Here is an 18215-nt window from a genome sequence, read left to right as displayed (position 1 = left end):
AGGCTCCTTGTCTTAGAAGGCTGTGCTTTATTGTCCTTTCAAACCACAACGTACTGGGGCCATCAGTGATGTGAAAACAGTTTTCTTTTCCAGTTGATTTCTTCAGGATGATTGAAAAATACTCTGGCAGCCAAGGGCGCCCCAACCTCAGTTCTCTCCATGCTCCTACTCTGTGCCCATAGAGGAGAACACTGAATATAGAGCATTGCAGACCATCCTATTATGACCATGCATCTTAAAACTTTGTGCATATTCATTTAAATGTCCAAAGGTGCGGCAGGGGTGGATAAAATGAATAAAGTTAGTGGACTGAGGGACTATCAGTCATGCACTGATTGATGAGTATTCTAGGCTCAGAGTAGAAACCAGAAGGTTTAATGAGTACTAAGAGTCTGAACTGAAGGTCCTGTTCCTACAGAGGAAAAAATGTGGGCTCATTTGTAGATTAGGATTAAATTCAACCCCCAAATCCCACGTCTCCCATTCACTGATTTGCTTGGGAACCCAAAGAGTCAGGAAGGTAGCAAGTGAGGGGAATAAAAATCAAGGTCTTAGTTCTGACTCACTTTCCTTTTGAGAAAATTGAAGACCAAGTCCCAATTGAAGGGGAAGAGAAGGAAACAAACCTTTTAAAAAGATAAGTGGCTTCTGTTTCTCTGATTGCCCAGCGTGGACTGAGCCTGAAGTTACTGCCAAGTAACCTCTTCAGCTGTAAACTAAATGTATCTATCCTCTTTTCTCTTTTCACAGAGTGTATCTTCCCGCTGGAGTGCACACATTCTTGGCTGTGGTGCAGGTATGACCTAATTTCGATGTCAAGCGTGTGGGAGAGTAAACTTTCACAGCAGTGTTTCTAAAGCAGAGATGTTTGCAGCATGGAGAACTGAGCTTGGTTGGATCCAACACTTAGATGACTACCTTGCTACGGACAGAATTGCAGTTCTTTGTCTTCCGCTTTCTTAGTTAATACTTAGTCCGTTTCTGTTTGTGTGTGCGTGTGCGTGCGTGCGTGTGCGTGTGTGTCAAAGGGGCGTGCTGTGAACAGCATGGGGTGTGGAGCCGGACGTTGACGGATTTGCATCCTGACTCCACCACCTTGAATAAATGAGTTGGTGTGAGTTTCCTGTGGCTTCAGTAACAATCAAACAGGTGATTTACAACGACAGAGTTTTATTATTCTCTCACATTTCTAGAGGCCAGAAGACCAGAATCAGTATCATGGGCTGAAAAATCTAAGGGTGGACCAGGCTGTGCTCCTTCCAGAGGCTCTAAGGGAAAATTTGTTCCTTGCTTCTTCTAGCTTCTGGAGGCTGCTGGTGCCTCTCGCTGGGCTTGTGGGTGTATCCCCTCCAGGCTCTGCCTCCACGATCACACTGCTGTCGGCACGTCTGTGTGTGCAGTCGTATCTCTCTCTGCCTTCCTCTTATAAGGATACATACGATTGCCTTTAGGGTCCCGCTTGATAATTCAGGATAATCTCTGCATCTTAAAATCCTTAACACATCTACAAAGACCCTGTTTCCTTATAAGGTAACGTTGACAGGTTCCAGGGATTAGGACCCAGCATTGTTGGGTGAACAATATGAACAGTATGTGAACGACAGGAGTGGTTTATTTCATAGGGCTGTTTCGAAGATTAGGTGAGACGATGAATATGGAATGTTTCATGTAGTCCTTAGGTTAGAGACCATGCTCAGTAAATATCGGCTGCTGTCATCACTATCCCTACCATCATCAGCACCATCATCTGTTTAAATTCTTCCTCTTTCTTGGAGAGGATGAAAAAAAAAAAATCCATGCTAAGGTAGTTGAACCTAGACTTACTTTAGAATTCATCTACTCTAATCGATCAAAAACCAAAGTCTAGAGGCATTGACTTGCCCATGATCCCACAGCCAGAATGAAGCAGATTTATTTCACTGTAGCGTTTTAGCTGCTGTGACTCTGTAATGTGTAGACAGGAACCAAAGCAAAGGCATGATGGGGGATCATTCAGAGAGAGAGCAGGAAAGAGAGAATAAAGATTCAGTGAGGTCATTTCTTGACTTGATGAGACCATGGCTTCATTATTGTTGTTAATCAAATTATTAAAAACATTTTTTTGTAAGTTTATTCATTTGTTTTGAGAGAGAGAGAGAGCGAGAGAGAGCGCAAGCAAGTTGGGGAGGGGCAGAGAGAGAGGGAGAGAGCGAGAATCCCAGGCAGGCTCCGCATTGTCATTGCAGAGCCCCATGGGGGGCTCAAACTCAGGAACCATGAGATCATGACCTGAGCTGAAGTCAGATGCTTAGGTGACTGAGCCAGCCACACGCCCCTAAAGTCAGTATATTAGTAACATGATGGTGCCCCAGGCATCGTGCTTTACACTTACATCTCCTCTGGTTCTCACAACGTGAAGAGCGAATAAGGCATTATCTTCATTCCCATTTTAGAGATGAGGAAACCAAGGGTTATGTGCTCAAGGGCACAGAGCAAGTGACAGAATTAGAATCCAAACAGCCGGACTGAAAAGACCACGTGCCTTCCACCCCTCTCTACTCCCTCTTCCCAGGAGATGCGTTTTCAGCATGAATTAGATATTCATCTCAGGTGGTTATGCTATATGCGAGGGTAAGAAAATGCAATTTCCTAGAGACACTGTCCGAGAGCTGGAGCCTTGGAGAGGGCTATGTCTTGAGGGGAGTCTCCTTGGACTGGGGATTCAGGAAAGGTGGAGACGGTGGGGTCATTTGAGATATCCTACCTCTACTGAGTACTGTTGAGCTGTGGGCATTGTGCTCCCAGCTCTCCATTTTGCCCAGACCGTCCCCATTGTCGTGTCCCAGGCATCCCTCCTGTGGGCTGGACTCCCTGGAGCCACAGGAAGCCCATTTCAAGCACCGTCTTCTGCTCATGTGCCGGGGCCATCTGTCACTGGCACAGCAATGCCCAGAAACGACGATTTGGTTTCTTTAATCATGGCTTTAAGACCAAAGTTAATTGATACAAGGTTGTCCCTAATTAGTAAAAAATGCCTGTTACAGAAGCACGATGCGTACATAAGCTGCAATTCAGAGGAGGGGAATCTATGCAGAGCATTCTTATCTGGCTGAAATGATAGATTGCCCAGTCATGACCGGGGCAAATAGCCAGACATGCTGATTACAGCTGACTGTGTTCGCAAAGAGCCAGCAGCTGATTAAAACAAAACCTTGCACTAATCGTGGGGAAGTAAGGGAACACACCAAATTAAAATTTCCCATTCTCTTAGTCTTTGCAAAAATATCAGTGTTTGGTTCTTGATTCATTACTTCCGCATGGATTGTTTGGTATTTACTATGGGGTCCTCAGGGCCAGGGTGATCTTGGCAATTGTGCTAACTTACACTAAGATGTATACATTCCTTGTAAACGGACTCATTTCATTATAATTGAACATTGGAGGAAAAGGAAAAAAAAAAATGACCCCAATGGATTTTTCTCTTGCCTTTAGGAACTTCAGAAAATGTGCTCCCAGGCAAAGACTTTTTTTTCCCCTCTTTCTTCTTGTCTAGAAAACTAGAAACTTATTTTCAAAGGTGTAAGCTTTGTCCTACTCAATGTATTTTTGAAATTACTTTTCTAGAATTGTGTTTGCATCCTGCAGCATGATTTTGACTATTCCAGGCAGTATCAGAATTCACTTTTTGCATTCACTTGGCTTTTAGAGATAGGCAAAATCCTTTGGATCCAAATGTTGTCAGGTAGCTATGTTTTCTGAGATCTTACACATGACTTTTACATTAAAAAAAATTTTTTTTTAAATCTTTATTTATTTTTGAGAGAGTGACAGAGCATGAGCCAGGGAGGGGCAGAGAGAGAGGGAGACACAGAACCTGAAGCAGGCTCCAGGCTCTGAGCTGTCAGCACAGAGCCCGATGCGGGGCTCGAACTCGTAAACTGCGAGATCATGAGCCAAAGTCAGACACTTAACCGACTGAGCCACCCAGGCGCCCCTGTATTGTTGTTATTTAATACAGTGTTTAATACATCTGTACACCCATACTTATGCCAAATAGATGTTAATTAATATTTACAAGGGCTTTGTATTAAAAACACAGATATTTTCTAGCTTCAACACAGTAGCCTCCTATGTCTAAACATATAAGCAGTTCTATTTTTAAATGTGCAACATGATCCAAGACTTAAGTACATGTGTTACCTGACCTTGGTTAAAATAAACAGAAGATAATTCTCTTCATGGGCTTGGATCGTCCTACAGAGGACTGCGGTCTTAATTCTCCCAGAGGTAAAAGCGGGCTCTTCCTGCATTTTCATCAGTGCAAGTGGCTGCATGTGGCAGTTTTGAACAAATATGGACTCTGAGTCAGGAAGGCCAACTGTTTGGCCAAGACGCAGTGACCTTTCACAGTACAGGCTGTTCGACCAGCGCATCTTAAAACCAGGTCAGAGAGAGGATTATGGCTTATGGCCTCCCGCCCACTCGGCCCCTCTTGCTCGCCCAGCTGCCGCGGGGGAGTCCTGGCCCCTCGGATCCAGCTGCTGACCCAGCCCTCAGAGGATTACTGGTGGGGTCGCAGTTGGGATGCCTTTGGACAAATGCCATTTTTAAACGATGAAATAGTTTCTTTTCTTTTTTTAAGTTTATTTATTTATATTGACGGGGGGAGGGGCAGTGAGAGAAGGAGAGAGACAGAGAATCCCAAGCAGGCTCCGCACTGCCAGCACGGAGCCGGATGCAGGGCTTGAACTCACGAACCATGAGATCGTGACCTGAGCCGAAGTCAGATGTTTAACCGACTGAGCCACCCAGGTACCCCAATGATGAAATATCTTCTTTTTAAAAAAATTTTTTTAAATGTTTACCTATTTTTGAGAGAGACAGAGACAGGGTATGAGCAGGGGAGGGGCAGAGAGAGGGGGAGACACAGAGTCCGAAGCAGGCTCCAGGCTCTGAGCTACAGAGCCCGATGCGGGGCCCGCACTCACAGACTGTGAGATCATGACCTGAGCCCAAGTCAGACGCTTAACCGACTGAGCCACCCAGGCGCCCCACCAATTCCTCTATTAAACCTCCTGCGTTTGGGGCGCCTGGGTGGCTCAGACGGTTGGGCGTGTGACTGTTGGCTTCAGCTCAGGTCATGATCTTGCAGTTCGTGGGTTCAAGCCCTGCTGTCAGTGTGGAGCCTGCTTGGGATTCTCTCTCCCTCTCCCTCTGCCCCTCTCGTTCTCTCTCTCCTCCCCTCTCTCTCAAAATAAATAAATAAACTAAAAAAAAAAAAAAAACCTCCCGTGTTTGTCACGGCTACCATGGTTTATATTTTCTAACTGGGCCGTGACTACTGCAGATGCGTGGTTCAACGTAGGTCCGGACCATTGACTTTAGTTGCCGCATAGCATTCCATCGTATGACTATATCACAATTTATTCATCCAACCTCTTGTTGATGGGCGTTTCGACTTTTCCCTATGGCAAACAACATTGCAAAGTCCACATCCTTGGACCTGTTTCCTTACCTACCTGTGCAAGACTTTCCCTAAAGTATCTACTGGAAAAAGAATTGGTGGGTTACGGGACTGTGCTCATCTACTGTTTGCCTGGCTGCTAACAGATTTTCCAAAATAGCCGTCCCGTTGCCTTCCCTTCCATTACTTGGTATTGTTACATTTTCCATGTCTGGCAATTTGCTGGGTTTGGCGTGGTGTCTCATTTCCATGATTTAAGCGTCTTTCCCTTCTTCTGTGAATTGCCTACTCATGTCCCTTTGCACGTTGTTTTTCTGTTAGGTTGTTTCTATTTTTCGTATTGGTTTATATTATTGTAAATCGATTGGATTTCTTTTATATTCTGACCGCTTTGCAGGTTATGGGTGGTGCAAACATATTTGTCCAATCTATGGTTTGTCGTTTCCTTTGTTTTATGGTATTTTTGTTGTATATAAGTGTTTTGTTTTTTAAAATTATAGCCAGATTAATCTGTCTTTTTTGTTTAGTGTTTGTTTCGTGTTTAAAATATTTTTCCTTATTGGGGGCGTCTGGGTGGCTCAGCTGGTGGAGCGTGTAACTCTTGATCTCAGGGTCATGAGTTTGAGCCCCACATTGGGTGTAGAGTTTATTTCAAATAAATAAGTAAAGATTTTTTTTTAATTAAAAATTTTTTGCCCGTGTTTATTTACTTTTGAGAGATAGAGAGAGAACAAGCAGGGGAGGGGCATGGAGAGAGAGACACACACAGAATCCGAAGCAGGCTCCAGGCTCTGTCAGCACAGAGCCTGACACAGGCCTGAAACTCATGAGCCATGAGATCATGACCCGAGACAAGGTCGGACGCTGAACCAACGGAGCCACCCAGGTACCCCTGAAGTTTTTGTTTTTGTTTTTGTTTTGTTTTTAAGTAGGCTCCACACCCAACGTGGGACTTGAATTCATGACCCGGAGATTACAAGTCGCATGCTTTACAGACTGAGCCAGCCAGGCGCCCTATAAATAAAACAGATTTTTTAAAAAAGGAATATTCTTTTTTTTAAATGTTCATTTATTTGTTTATTTTGCGTGCGAGAGAGTACACATGAACAGGGGTGGGGCAAAGAGAGAAAGAAGGAGAGAGAGAATCCCAAGCAGGCTTCATGCTGATAGCATGGAGCTGGACGCAGGGCTTGGTCTCACAAACCATGAGATCACGACCTGAGCTGAAATTAAGAGTCCTACGCTTGACCGACTAGCATGGACTCTTGATTTTGGTTCAGGTCATGATCTCACAGTTCGTGATTCGAGCCCCGCATTGGGCTCTGCGCTGACAGCTTAGAGCCTGGAGCCTGCTTCGGATTCTGTGTCTCCCTCTCTGTCTGCCCCTCCGCTCCCTCAGTCTGTCTCTCTAGCTCTCTTAAAAATAAATAAACATTAAAAAAATTTTTTTTCTTCATTCATCATCATAAAATATTTTATATTTCCTACTGAAATATTTAAAGCTTTGTTTTTCTGATTCAGGCTTGCATTCCACCTGAAATTTATTTTTTATATGGTGTGATATAAGCATCACATTTTTCACTGTATAGGTAAATGATTATTCCAGCATCATTTATTTATTATCATGTATAGTTTACCATTCTCCCACTGATTTATAATGCCAATGCTGTCACATGTTGTATTGCCATATGCATGTGGTCTGGACTTTATTCTGTTCCATTTCTGGACTTGTATATTCTTGTGCCAGTGCAACAGAATTCTAATTAGGATGATGTTACAGAAAATCTTGCTAACTTATGGGCAAGTCCCCACATCTCGTTCTTAAAAATTGCCGTGGATAATCTTGTCTTCGTTCTAACGTATGAATTTTTTAAATGGACACGAAATAGATTTATTATTTGAATTTTATCATCACCTTGTCAAATTCCATGAAAAATCCTGTTGGAGCATTCACTGAAATTACATTAATTAAGTTTACAGATTAAACTTGGAGAGGATTGACAATCTGATAATATTTTTTCCTGTCCAAATGTAGGACTATCTCCCTCTATTTTTAGTGACTGGATGGATTTTTTTTTTATTTTGATATATTTAATTTTATATTAATTCCAGTATAATAAACATACCCTGTTACATTTCACTTCAGGTATACGGTGTAGTCATTCAGCGATCCTATACATTGCTCAGTTCTCATCACAAGAAGTGTACTCTTGGGGCGCCTGGGTGGCTCAGTCGGTTAAGCGTCCGACTTCAGCTCAGGTCACGATCTCGCCGTCCGTGAGTTCGAGCCCCGCGTCGGGCTCTGGGCTGATGGCTCGGAGCCTGGAGCCTGCTTCCGATTCTGTGTCTCCCTCTCTCTCTGCCCCTCCCCCGTTCATGCTCTGTCTCTCTCTGTCTCAAAAATAAATAAAACATTAAAAAAAATTAAAAAAAAAAAGTGTACTCTTAATCCCATTCACCCATTTCACCCATCTCCCCACTCACCTCACCTCTGCTGGTCATCAGTTTGTTCTCTGTAGTTAAGAGTTCCTCCCTTCCTTCCTTCCTTCTTCCTTCCTTCTTATTTATTTGAAAGAGAGAGAGAGAGAGAAAACGAGGGTCAGAGAGAGAGGGAGAGAGAAAGAATCCCAAGCAGGCTCTGCACTGTCTGTGTGGAGCCTGACTTGGGGCTCGAACCTACGAACCATGAGATCATGACCTGAGCCGAAATCAAGAGTCAGATGCTGAGCCAACCCTGCCCTCTTTCTTTTTTTAAAAAAAGTAAACTCTACACCTAACATAGGGCTTGAACTCATGACTCTGAGATCAAGAGTTGCATAGTATACCACCTGAGCCATCCAGGTGCCCCTGTTGGTTTTGTTTCTTAAATTCTACATATGAGTAAAATTGTATGGTGTTTGTCTTTCTCTGACTGACTTATTTCACTTAGCATTATACTCTCTAGCTGCATCCATATTGTTGTAAATGGCTAGATTTCATTCTTTTTTACGGCTGAGTAATATTCCATTGTGTGTATTTCTGTGTGTGTGTATGTATGTACATACATTTTATTTATTCATTCATCAGCTGATGAACACTTGGGCTGCTGTTTTAGATTTGGCTGTTATAAATAGCACTGTAATAAACAAAGGGGTATATGTATCCTTTTGAATTAGTGTTTTTGTATTCTTTGAGTAAATACCCAGCAGTGGATTTACTGGATCATATGGTAATTCTATTTTTAATTTTTGGGGAAACTCCATACTGTCTTCCACGGTGGCTGCACCAGTTTGCATTCCTACCAACAGTGCATGAGGATTCCTTTTTCTCTACATCCTCGCCAACACTTTTTGCTTCTTGTGTTTTTGATTTTAGCCATTCTGACAGGTGTGAGGTAATATCTAATTGTGGTGTTGATTTGCATTTCCCTGATGATGAATGACGTTGAGCATCTTTTCATGTGTCTGTTGGCTATCTTTATGTCTTTTTTTTAAAGATTTTACTTTTTGGGGCGCCTGGGTGGCTCAGTCGGTTAAGCGGCCGACTTCGGCTCAGGTCATGATCTCGTGGTCCGTGAGTTCGAGCCCCGCGTCGGGCTCTGTGCTGACCGCTCAGAGCCTGGAGCCTGTTTCAGATTCTGTGTCTCCCTCTCTCTGACCTTTCCCCCGTTCATGCTCATGCTCTGTCTCTCTCTGTCTCAAAAATAAATAAACGTTAAAAAAAAAAAAGAATCAGATGCTGAACCAACTGAATCATCCAGTACTCAGGCTTCCTTCCTTCCTTTTTCTCTTTCTTTCTTTCATTCATTCTTTTCTTCTTTCTTTTCTTTCTTCCTTCCTTCCTTCATTTTCCTTCTCTTTTCTTTTCTTTTTTTAAGGCAAACTCTAGCCCTAACACAGGGCTTGAACTCATAACCCCAAAATCAAGAGTTGCATACTCTACTGACTGAGCCACCCAGGCGCCCCATTAATAGATCTTTTGATGTTGTTCTTTTTACATTCTAGGGATAACCCAATGGGGCCATGGCTAAATTCAATTTTCTAGAACTTGACAGTTTTTAAAAGGTACTTTTGTACAAAATCTGTAATCTGAGAAATTGAATGGCTCTGCAGAGTGACTTCATCTATCCAAGGAGAAAAAGGCTGATGCAGCGCGGGCTGTTTTGGCCTTGAAACCTAGAACAGCCTTCCCTGCCTCTATTGACCCTTCTCAGTGTGTTTTGCTTAATTTCAGTGCCGATGGCCACCACATTCCCTTCACCAGGTTTTAGATTCTTTTTAGATTGAGCTCCATTGAGAGATCAGACAAGATTAACTACCTTCCAGGTATTTGTAACTCTCCATGGTACTTATCATAGTACTTACACAAAGAGCTCCAAACAAGGAAAAAGTTGGTGTCTGCTGATGAACTGATGAACTTCTGTTCATTAGCCCATTGGAATTTCATTTTTCTTCTGGCTTTCAGGAAGCTAAGAGCTGAGTTTTGTGCTCAGCGGTGGCACATTCCCTGACTCTGCTTTTTAACATTACTTTTCTTTCGATGCACCCGGCTTATTCATACAGCCTTTTATTGTTGTTGTTGTTTTTTTAATTATTAACTTTACTCCTATGTTAATGGTATAAAGATTTATTGCTTTTATACTTCCAGGGAAGTTATGTCAAATCCTTTTGCAGGTAGGTGGAGCTGAAATTCTAAATAAAATGAGAAACGTTCAATAAATGTTGACTGGATAGAGAGTATGAGGACTTTAGTGGGGATGGGGATTTTCCAAAATCATTAGCGTAGGGAATTAATTTCGGTGTTTTAGTGTCTGCTTATAAGTAAGGCTTTGTACATCCAAAACTGTATTGAATTCAGGGTGAAAATCCTATTTTACTTTCATTGTCTGTTAGTAAATAGGAAAGCATTTCACAACCTAATAAAATAATAGTGCTTGGCATGATAATTGCACATATATGCTGGTGACTACTGTATTTCATTAAGTACTGAATTGGACCGCTCACGAACAGTTGTGGGCTTTGCCTTTTGAGCTGAATCTAAGTCTGATTTTTAAAAAAATCGCTACTAGACTGTTCGTGTTGTCCGGGTTGCTGAATTCCAACAACCCCCCTCTTCAAGGGCATCTCCCAGAGGGGAGCTCGGGTCCTTAGCTCAGAGACGATACAAAGCATTTTGTTCCTTTACTCACGGCCCTTACGCGGTCTCCCAAGGAGACGAGTGGAATGCCCACTAAGTCATGCTTTTCCATTACTCATTCCGCCTTTTCTCCCAAGGTGGCGTGTGGGAGGTGTTGTGATCGGGCTCGATAAGAATAGGCCGGAAAGCTTGCTGCGGGATAATACACTCATCCCCTTGCGTGTTTCAATTCCGACTGCGCCGTGCTCGGCGGCTTCAACGTGTGAGAAGCTTTCCAAACGGACAATGACTGCACACTCGGCTGCCTCCCATATGCATCTCAGCCCCTCCGAAGGCGTCAGGTCCCCACAGTCCCGCCCCGCCCCACTTGGCCAAGCTTTGTTCAAGGTGGATCAGCAGGTGGGCCGGGCGCGACTGCTGCCGACTAACGTCCTTCGCGGGTCAACCGGGAGGGGACTCTGGGCGCCGGCCTCCCCAACCCCGCAAGCCCAGTAGCCCCGCACCCCCGCCGGCTCCCGGGCCACCAGGAGGCGCCCCGGCATCTCCGCAGCTCCTCGCCCCAACCTCTCTCCGGCTCACCCTGCGATTGGCCGGCAGTCTCGAGCTCTAAGCTCCGATTGGCTGTCCCCCGCGTCAATCGCGGACGTCGGGGCGGGCCGAGGTGACGAGCGGTGGCCGGGCTCGGGGCGGTGTCCGGCGCGGGCGGCCGCGGGCGGAGCTTCGCGAGGACCGACGCGGGTCAGTCAGACGGCGGCAGCCCTGGGAGGCGCCAGCGCGAGTCCGAGCCGCTCCCCGTCCGCTGCGGCCGCCACCGCCGGCTCCGTCGCCGCCGCGCCCCGGCGTCCCGTGTTCTCGCCCTCCCCGCGCCGCGGCCCTCGATGCGGCGCCGGGCCGCTGCGTGATGGGGCTGCGGAGCGGTGCCCTGCGGCTCGCGGCGGCCGCTGCTCGCGCTGAGGCGCTCCGGTGCCGGGCCCCCCGCGCCCCCGCGCGCCGTGTCGCCTGCTGACCCGGCCCGCCCGTCCGCCCGTCGGTCCGTAGCGCGGCTGAGGTAAGGCGGGGGGCGGGCAGCGGCTGGCTCGCCGCCGCCGGGCTGGGGAGGGGGCCGCCCGGGGGGGAGGGGCGGGCCGGGACCGGGCGGGGTCTGAGCGGAGGAAGGGCCGGGCGGGGCGGGAGCCGCGCCGCCCCAGCGGGCGCGGACTGGGGTGGGGTGGGGTGGGGTGGGGCGGGGCGGGGCGGGGGGCCCTCCCTGGGCCGGCGAGCCCCCGGGCTCGGGTCCAGCGGCCTGCTGGGTCCCCCGCAGTGACCCGCACCTTCCCTCCGCTTCCCCTGAGCTGCCGGGCCCCGGCTGTGCCCGGCGGTCAGCCTGCCCGCCGCCGCGGGTCTGTTTTGCCCGCGCCCTCTGCGCACACTGCAGCTCCGCGGAGCGGGCGCTGCTCGGCCTGGAAGCCCCTCCGGTCTCGTTTCCCCCATCCCCTCTCCCCTCTCCGCCGTCAGGGTTGGCATCGGGGCTGACACTGGGACTGTGGTTGTGCCCCTTTGCCAGATGGAGGTAGGAAGGGGCTCGGCGAGGCGGAGGGTGGGGGTGGGGGGGGGGCGCCGCCGAGGGCGCGAGGACTGGCGAGGAGCGCGGTGGAAGGGAGGGGGCGTGCGGGATGCTGGCCAGCCGCGAGGAAGGCTGCTGTGGTCTCGGCGTCGAGCAGCAGCTCGGGATTACTCTGGCAGCCATATTGGGAGGATGATCTGACAAATCCTCCAGTAGCCAAGTCCGGTTGCTGGAAGGCACCGAGTGACAGCCCTGGCAGCTCTCAGGGTGACTGGCCGCACCAGAAGCCGAGCCGTGGGGGTTGGGAGCCTGCTCGAGCAGGCTAGTCATTGTTCGTGCAACACAGCGCATTCCGGCCCTAAAACCGGACCTGAGCTCCCCAGATCACTTTTTCTCCGTGGTGAATTGCTACGTGAGCTTCTATGGTAAAGTGCCTTCAAGATGCCCTTCTTGTTGGGGTGAAATACCGTGTCTGCGTATTCATCTTGTATGGCCTGTCCTGTGGCCGTGGAGGCCTGGTGGTGATGCCTTACCTGCACACGGGCACATCTGAGGATCGCTAAGGCCAGTTTTCCCGTCTGGAGGCTTCCAGTTAGTGTTAATTGCATTGCAGGGATGGATTTCTCAGAGTAGCTCACCACGCAGAGGTTTAGTAAGCCGGGATATTCTCATAGTGAGAGAGGCGTGCAGCAGTATTTCTGACGATGCACGTTGTCACCTTTGTGGAATCTGGAGGTAGCTGAAATTAGATTGTCAACAGATCCCTTGCTCACCCATCTCTTTCTGTTCTAGGCAGCTGTTGTGCGACACTGAATATGTTGCTTTGTGTCCTAGATGGGTCTGTCTGAGGCCTAGGGAAGTACGGTCATTGGATTTGAATAGCTCTTAAGTGATATCATGGTGGATATTTTATTTAAAGGCTGGCATTTTGTCGGCTTAGCTTAGTCATAATAAAATCTTAGCTTGTGTTCTCTTAAGTGAGGTGGTGCTTTTCTAATTAACTTGGTGTGGCTGTTGGGTTGTGAGGCAAGCGGAGTTCACTTGCCATGTGAGGGTAGAGTATAAGGATCGTACACACCTCGGGATTGTGAAACAGATCCGGAAATGATCAGTGATGGAACTTAGTGTGAGACTGTTGGTCTGTCTCCTACGTGCTCAGGGTGGACAGGACCTGGAGAGTGCCATGCCTGTCTTCTTGGTGCCCTTTGCTTTCAAACTCTATTTCTTGTGGAACAAATTCCTGTAAACTTCTCAAGTTGAACTCTCTAAAAATTTTCGGATAGGGCTTTCTAAGAAAAGCCTTAATACTTTATTTTTCTGCTTTTACTGTTAAGCTTTTCTTGTAGAACTTAGTTGAACCAAAAATGGCGTCAATAGAAGCTAGTGCTTTTTTTTTGTATTACTTTAACTTGAGAGAAATACAGAATGTTTGTTTTAAAATTCCATGCCCCAATTAAGAACTGTTTCTAAGTTAAACAATTTTTACAGTTACTCTATTAGTACAAAAGATCTGAAGAATTGTGGTTCAATATAATTTCAGCATTTAATAAAATCAGACCTGATTGTGAATCTGATTTGGAGGCAGAATTTTATGAATCTGTGCAGCTCTGCTCTGATGAATGTTTTCCCAAAATTTATCCAATTAAGTACAGCTTCGAAGGCTTTAAACAGACCACTTTTCTTTTCAAGACCAGATATGAATGCAGCTTTCCTTTTTTCTCTTTGCTCTTTCCCACTTTGAATTTGTGCAGGGAATAAACTCTCAAGAAGAGTGCCAACAGAGTCTCTCCAAGACCAAGGCTTTCTAGCCCAGTTCCCTGCCAAGGGCTTGTTCTGGGTACAAAGTAAAGGATGACAATAGGCCCCTGCTTCCTAGTTTGTAAACTCCTTCCCAGGCTGCTAATCACAGCAGGTCTTTTCCAGGAGTTAAGCATATCCTTTTGATCTTGTAAACTGATATGATATAATTTTACAAGGCTCTGAAGTGAAACTCTAGCCTGTCTATTTCATGTAGTTTTCTCTTTGAAAGATGGCCTTGTTGAAACAGAAAACTGGTGTATCTCTGGAGTTCATAAAAGTATGGATAAATACATACTTCCAGAACTTTTCTTTGTGCAGCTCCTTGGAATAGAAGATGAACGAAGCAGATGTGACAGTGGCAAGGAAAACCTTGCAAAAGAGTCCTTGGGCTTCTCTTTGAGGTGGACTTTTTGGTTAATGGCCCATTGATTCATTTATGCTCACTTTTATGACATTCATTACCAGTTTATTGACAGTGCATGTAGAGATTTAGTTCTTTACCCTCAAGGAACTTCTGTTTGTATACAGGCATGGTAGGATAAAGTTAACTCCCAACTCTTTTACGTTTTAGTACAATTTAATGTACCACTGCTCATACCATGATGGCTTCCATGGTTTTTATAGTCAGAGCCTTTTCCCTTTTGTATTGTCATATAATACTTCTCTAGTACTCAGTTGGTACTTTTATGATTGCTTTGTGTTTGTATATGTGTTTGAAGCCAAAAGATCGTAAACGATGGATTAAAATTTTTTTTTGATATTTAATACCACGTTGTCTATGCCAAAGCATATCATTCAACTGTACCATCCTCTACCATTGCTCTGTTTGATATCATTGATACTTGGATTAGTTCTCCCTTCCATCTGAACTTCTGACATCATCCTGGCAGATGTCAATGACTGTATAAACAGTAACAACAACAATATTGACAAAATAGCTTATTCTCATTGAGCTCTTTCTAATGTGCCAGGCTCTTTTCCAAGCACTTTGCATTATTCACTAATCCTTGTTTAAAAAAATTTTTTTTTAAAGTTTACCTATTTTGAAAGAGACAGAGACAGCGTGAGTGGGGAGGGGCAGAGAGAGAGAGAATCCCCAGTAGCTCCACATTGTCAGCACAGAGCCCGATTTGGGGCTGAAACTCACAAAACCGTGAGATCATGAGCTTAACCGACTGAGCCGCGCAGGCGCCCCTCTATTTTAATCCTTGTAACAACCATACGAAATAGATACTATGACTCCCATTTTACAGATGAAGAAACAGGCTAAGTGACTCTCCCACCCCGAGTCATTAGAAATACCTAACGGCTATACTGAAGTTCTGTAACTAACTACCTTTAACTGTAAAATTCCTTGACTTCAGCTCAAGCAAACGTTGGCTTCATGCTCCCATGTTCCCATAACTCACTGTTGTGGCCACATCTTCTTCACTTATCGTAGCCTTCAGGTTTGTCTTCAGATCTCAGATTGGCCTGCGGCTCCGGATGAAGTTCTGATCACTTACAGCTCTCACTTCTGTCGTCTTTTTCTGTGTGCTCTTGTACCTCAAGTCTCCTGGTGCAGCAGCCTCTTCCAGCTTTTCCTTCCGTGTGACTTGTGGGGTGCATTGCTCTAGCTATTTTCTGACTGGCACTTGCAGTTTCTAATTCATTATTCTGCAAGACCCATTATGCACATGCCAGCCTTGCATCCGTCTTCCCATCCGTACCTTCTGTTTTCAGTCTGCCAGGGAGAAATCTCACAGTGCTGGGGGGTAGTGCCACGATTAATGCGGAATCTTAGGTCTCCTCCGAACCTGTCTTTGGTGTCGAAGTAATTCTGGTCAGCTCCCTCCCCTGTCTTCCACAGTGACTTTTCTAACATTTTGACTGCCTTACTCAAGCCTCCCCACGGCCCCATGTTTGGCATAAAACCTTACCTACCACCTCATAGGGAAAAGAAGGCATGATCTCCCCCACCCCTTCTTCCCTTTCCTCTACTTACAGAATTCTCTGCCTTCTTTCTTACCTTCTTTCCTCAAGTGTCGTGAGGAGTTACTCCCCCTGACTTAGCTAATCCCTCAGCCTGTGTCCTGGATATTAGCACTGCCTTGTAGTCTTAGGGACTTGCCGTATTGGTTACTCCTGTCCCCTTTTGCAGTTTCTCCACAGTCCCACCTTAGGGCCTTTGCTCGGACCTAGAGTGCTCTTCCCTGAACGCTGCTTGGCTAACTCCTTCACCTCCTTCAAGTCTTTGCTTACACCTCATCACCTCAACAGGCCCAACCTGACCTCATTTATGCACCTGCACAGCGTTCCTCCCCACCAGACACCTGCCTCTGCTGTACTTTTCCCTCCCTGGTAATGCTTATGATCATGTAGCATTCTGTATAAATTATTATTTTAGTGTCCCCGCTTCCCCTCCTAGGATGTAAGCTCCTCCGTGGCAAGGATGTTTATCTGTTTCATTCATTGATTTATCCCAGACTCCTAGAAATGCCTGTCACAGGCACCTAGGCACCTAGTAAATAGCTGTTGAATAAAGCATAGAAACATGCAGATCTCTCCTAATAAAAAAAGGGAAGCAGGGGAGAAAAATCCTTCCTTCATTCGTGTTTCCTCCTAGCTGTTACTCTCCTGTCGAGTTCTGGAAGCAAGGAGGATACTTGTATCCACTTTCTAGCCTCCTACTTACTCCCCAGCCCACCACAGACTGGCTTCAGTGGCCCTCACTTTGCTGACACCTGCTCTTGCTCTGGCTTCCAGCCTTTTACTGCCAAAACCAGGGGACACACTTCATGCCTTCACAGTACTGGAAGTTCACACTCCCTCCTTAATTGAGCTTTCGTCTGCTTCTATTTGGTGGATCTGGTTTCAGATCTTGGCCTGCTTTTCTGGCCACTCAACACTGTTTTCAAATTCATTCAGCACAAATTTTTGTATAATTTTTAAAGGCTTCTGTTTTTAGGAACTAGAATTTTGACATAACATATTTCTGATGTTAAATAGCAGAATAGGTTTATTGCCGGAATGTTTTATTTGTTTACGGTTTGTACCACTTACCGCTTCTAAAAAGGATTTGAGCAGCCTACCACAAGTACCATAAATACAGAGGGGCTGTTAAAGTATAGATAAAAAACAAAGCTTTGTGTAACAGGAGGAAAAACTAAATAAACACATTACAGCAATTTATGTAATGTGGTTATTATAATTTAGCTTTGAAACTTTTAGAAGTCAAGGGAAAAAGGGAAAGGTAAATTATACACACATATAATGGCTATATATAATGGTTCATAAAGAGAAACTTTTTTTCAATAAATTTGAATATTATTGTAAGAGAAATGTGTTATAGACATACTGATATATACATATGTTATATACATACACTAAGAGTTTTTTTTTTTAATTTTTTAATGTTTATTTATTTTTGAAGGAGAGAGAGACAGAGTGTGAGTGGGGGTGGGGAGGTGCAGAGAGAGAGGGAGACACAGAATCTGAAGCAGGCTCCAGGCTCTGAGCTGTCAGCACAGAGCCTGATGCGGGGGCTCGAACCCATAAACCACCAGATCATGACCTGAGCCAAAGTCGGACGCTCAACTGACTGAGCCACCCAGGCACCACATTTTTTATAATATTTTAAAGTTTATGTTTTTATTTTGAGAGAGACAAAGACACTGTGAGCAGGGGAAGGGCAGAGAGAGAGAGAGAGAGGGAGAGAGAGGATCCCAAGTAGGCTCTGCACGGTCAGCACAGAGCCTGACACGCGGCTCAAACCCACGAAACTGTGAGATCATGACCTGAGCTGAAACTGGGAGTCAGACGCTTAACTAATTGAGCCACCCAGACACCCCCACACTCGGTGTTTTTAACAGGTCTTTAAATAAAAGGAAAAGATGTTTTTCAAGGACCTTTTTAAAAAAAGTAATCCAACTTGCTTTTCAAACTGCGAATACATCAAAATATAACCAGTCTTTTTTTATGAAGGCTATGACTAATATGGTTCAGATATATAACTTTATATAAAGATAAATCAGAGCAGAAAACTCATTATTTAACCCTTGTGAGAGTTTGGAATACTTGTATTCTGTGTTGTCATCTAAATGAAAACATATCTATTAAACTTTCGGTGCTGGTTTATCAAGATTGGCATATTATCAACACACGGAAAAGTCTGACCTGCATTCTTGCCCAGGTAGTAAGCTACCTCCCGGGCAGGTAGCTGCAGAGGTGTGGTCAGGGCAGATTTCAGAAGGAGGGAACCTTGACTCATACCAAATTTGAATTAACCTCTGATTGAAACTTACCATTTCTATACTATGACCGAGCTGAGTTGAC

The 18215-nt window shown here is 45.5% G+C and overlaps 1 protein-coding gene across 14 annotated transcripts in view; it reads left to right on the top strand.

Annotated features, from left to right (window-relative positions):
- The first annotated feature begins 11251 nt into the window (after positions 1–11251).
- Positions 11252–18215, top strand: part of KIF1B (kinesin family member 1B) — a 144673-nt gene continuing 137709 nt past the window's right edge. For 6 of the 14 annotated variants that reach the window (XM_081796457.1, XM_078452446.2, XM_078452448.2 and 3 more), the window contains exon 1: positions 11264–11606. The gene's annotated coding sequence lies outside the window, so the exon portion shown is untranslated. Of the gene's footprint in view, positions 11607–11855; positions 12108–18215 lie in introns of those variants that run through there. The other 8 variants (XM_060624487.3, XM_078452450.2, XM_060624486.3 and 5 more) reach the window with 5 other exon arrangements.

The sequence above is a fragment of the Panthera onca genome, chromosome C1 (assembly GCF_046562875.1).
Source record: "Panthera onca isolate mPanOnc1 chromosome C1, mPanOnc1 haplotype 2, whole genome shotgun sequence".
Classification (NCBI taxonomy): domain Eukaryota; kingdom Metazoa; phylum Chordata; class Mammalia; order Carnivora; family Felidae; genus Panthera; species Panthera onca.
The sequence above is the reverse complement of the archived record's forward strand: the minus strand, read 5'-3'. Positions and strand labels throughout refer to the sequence as shown.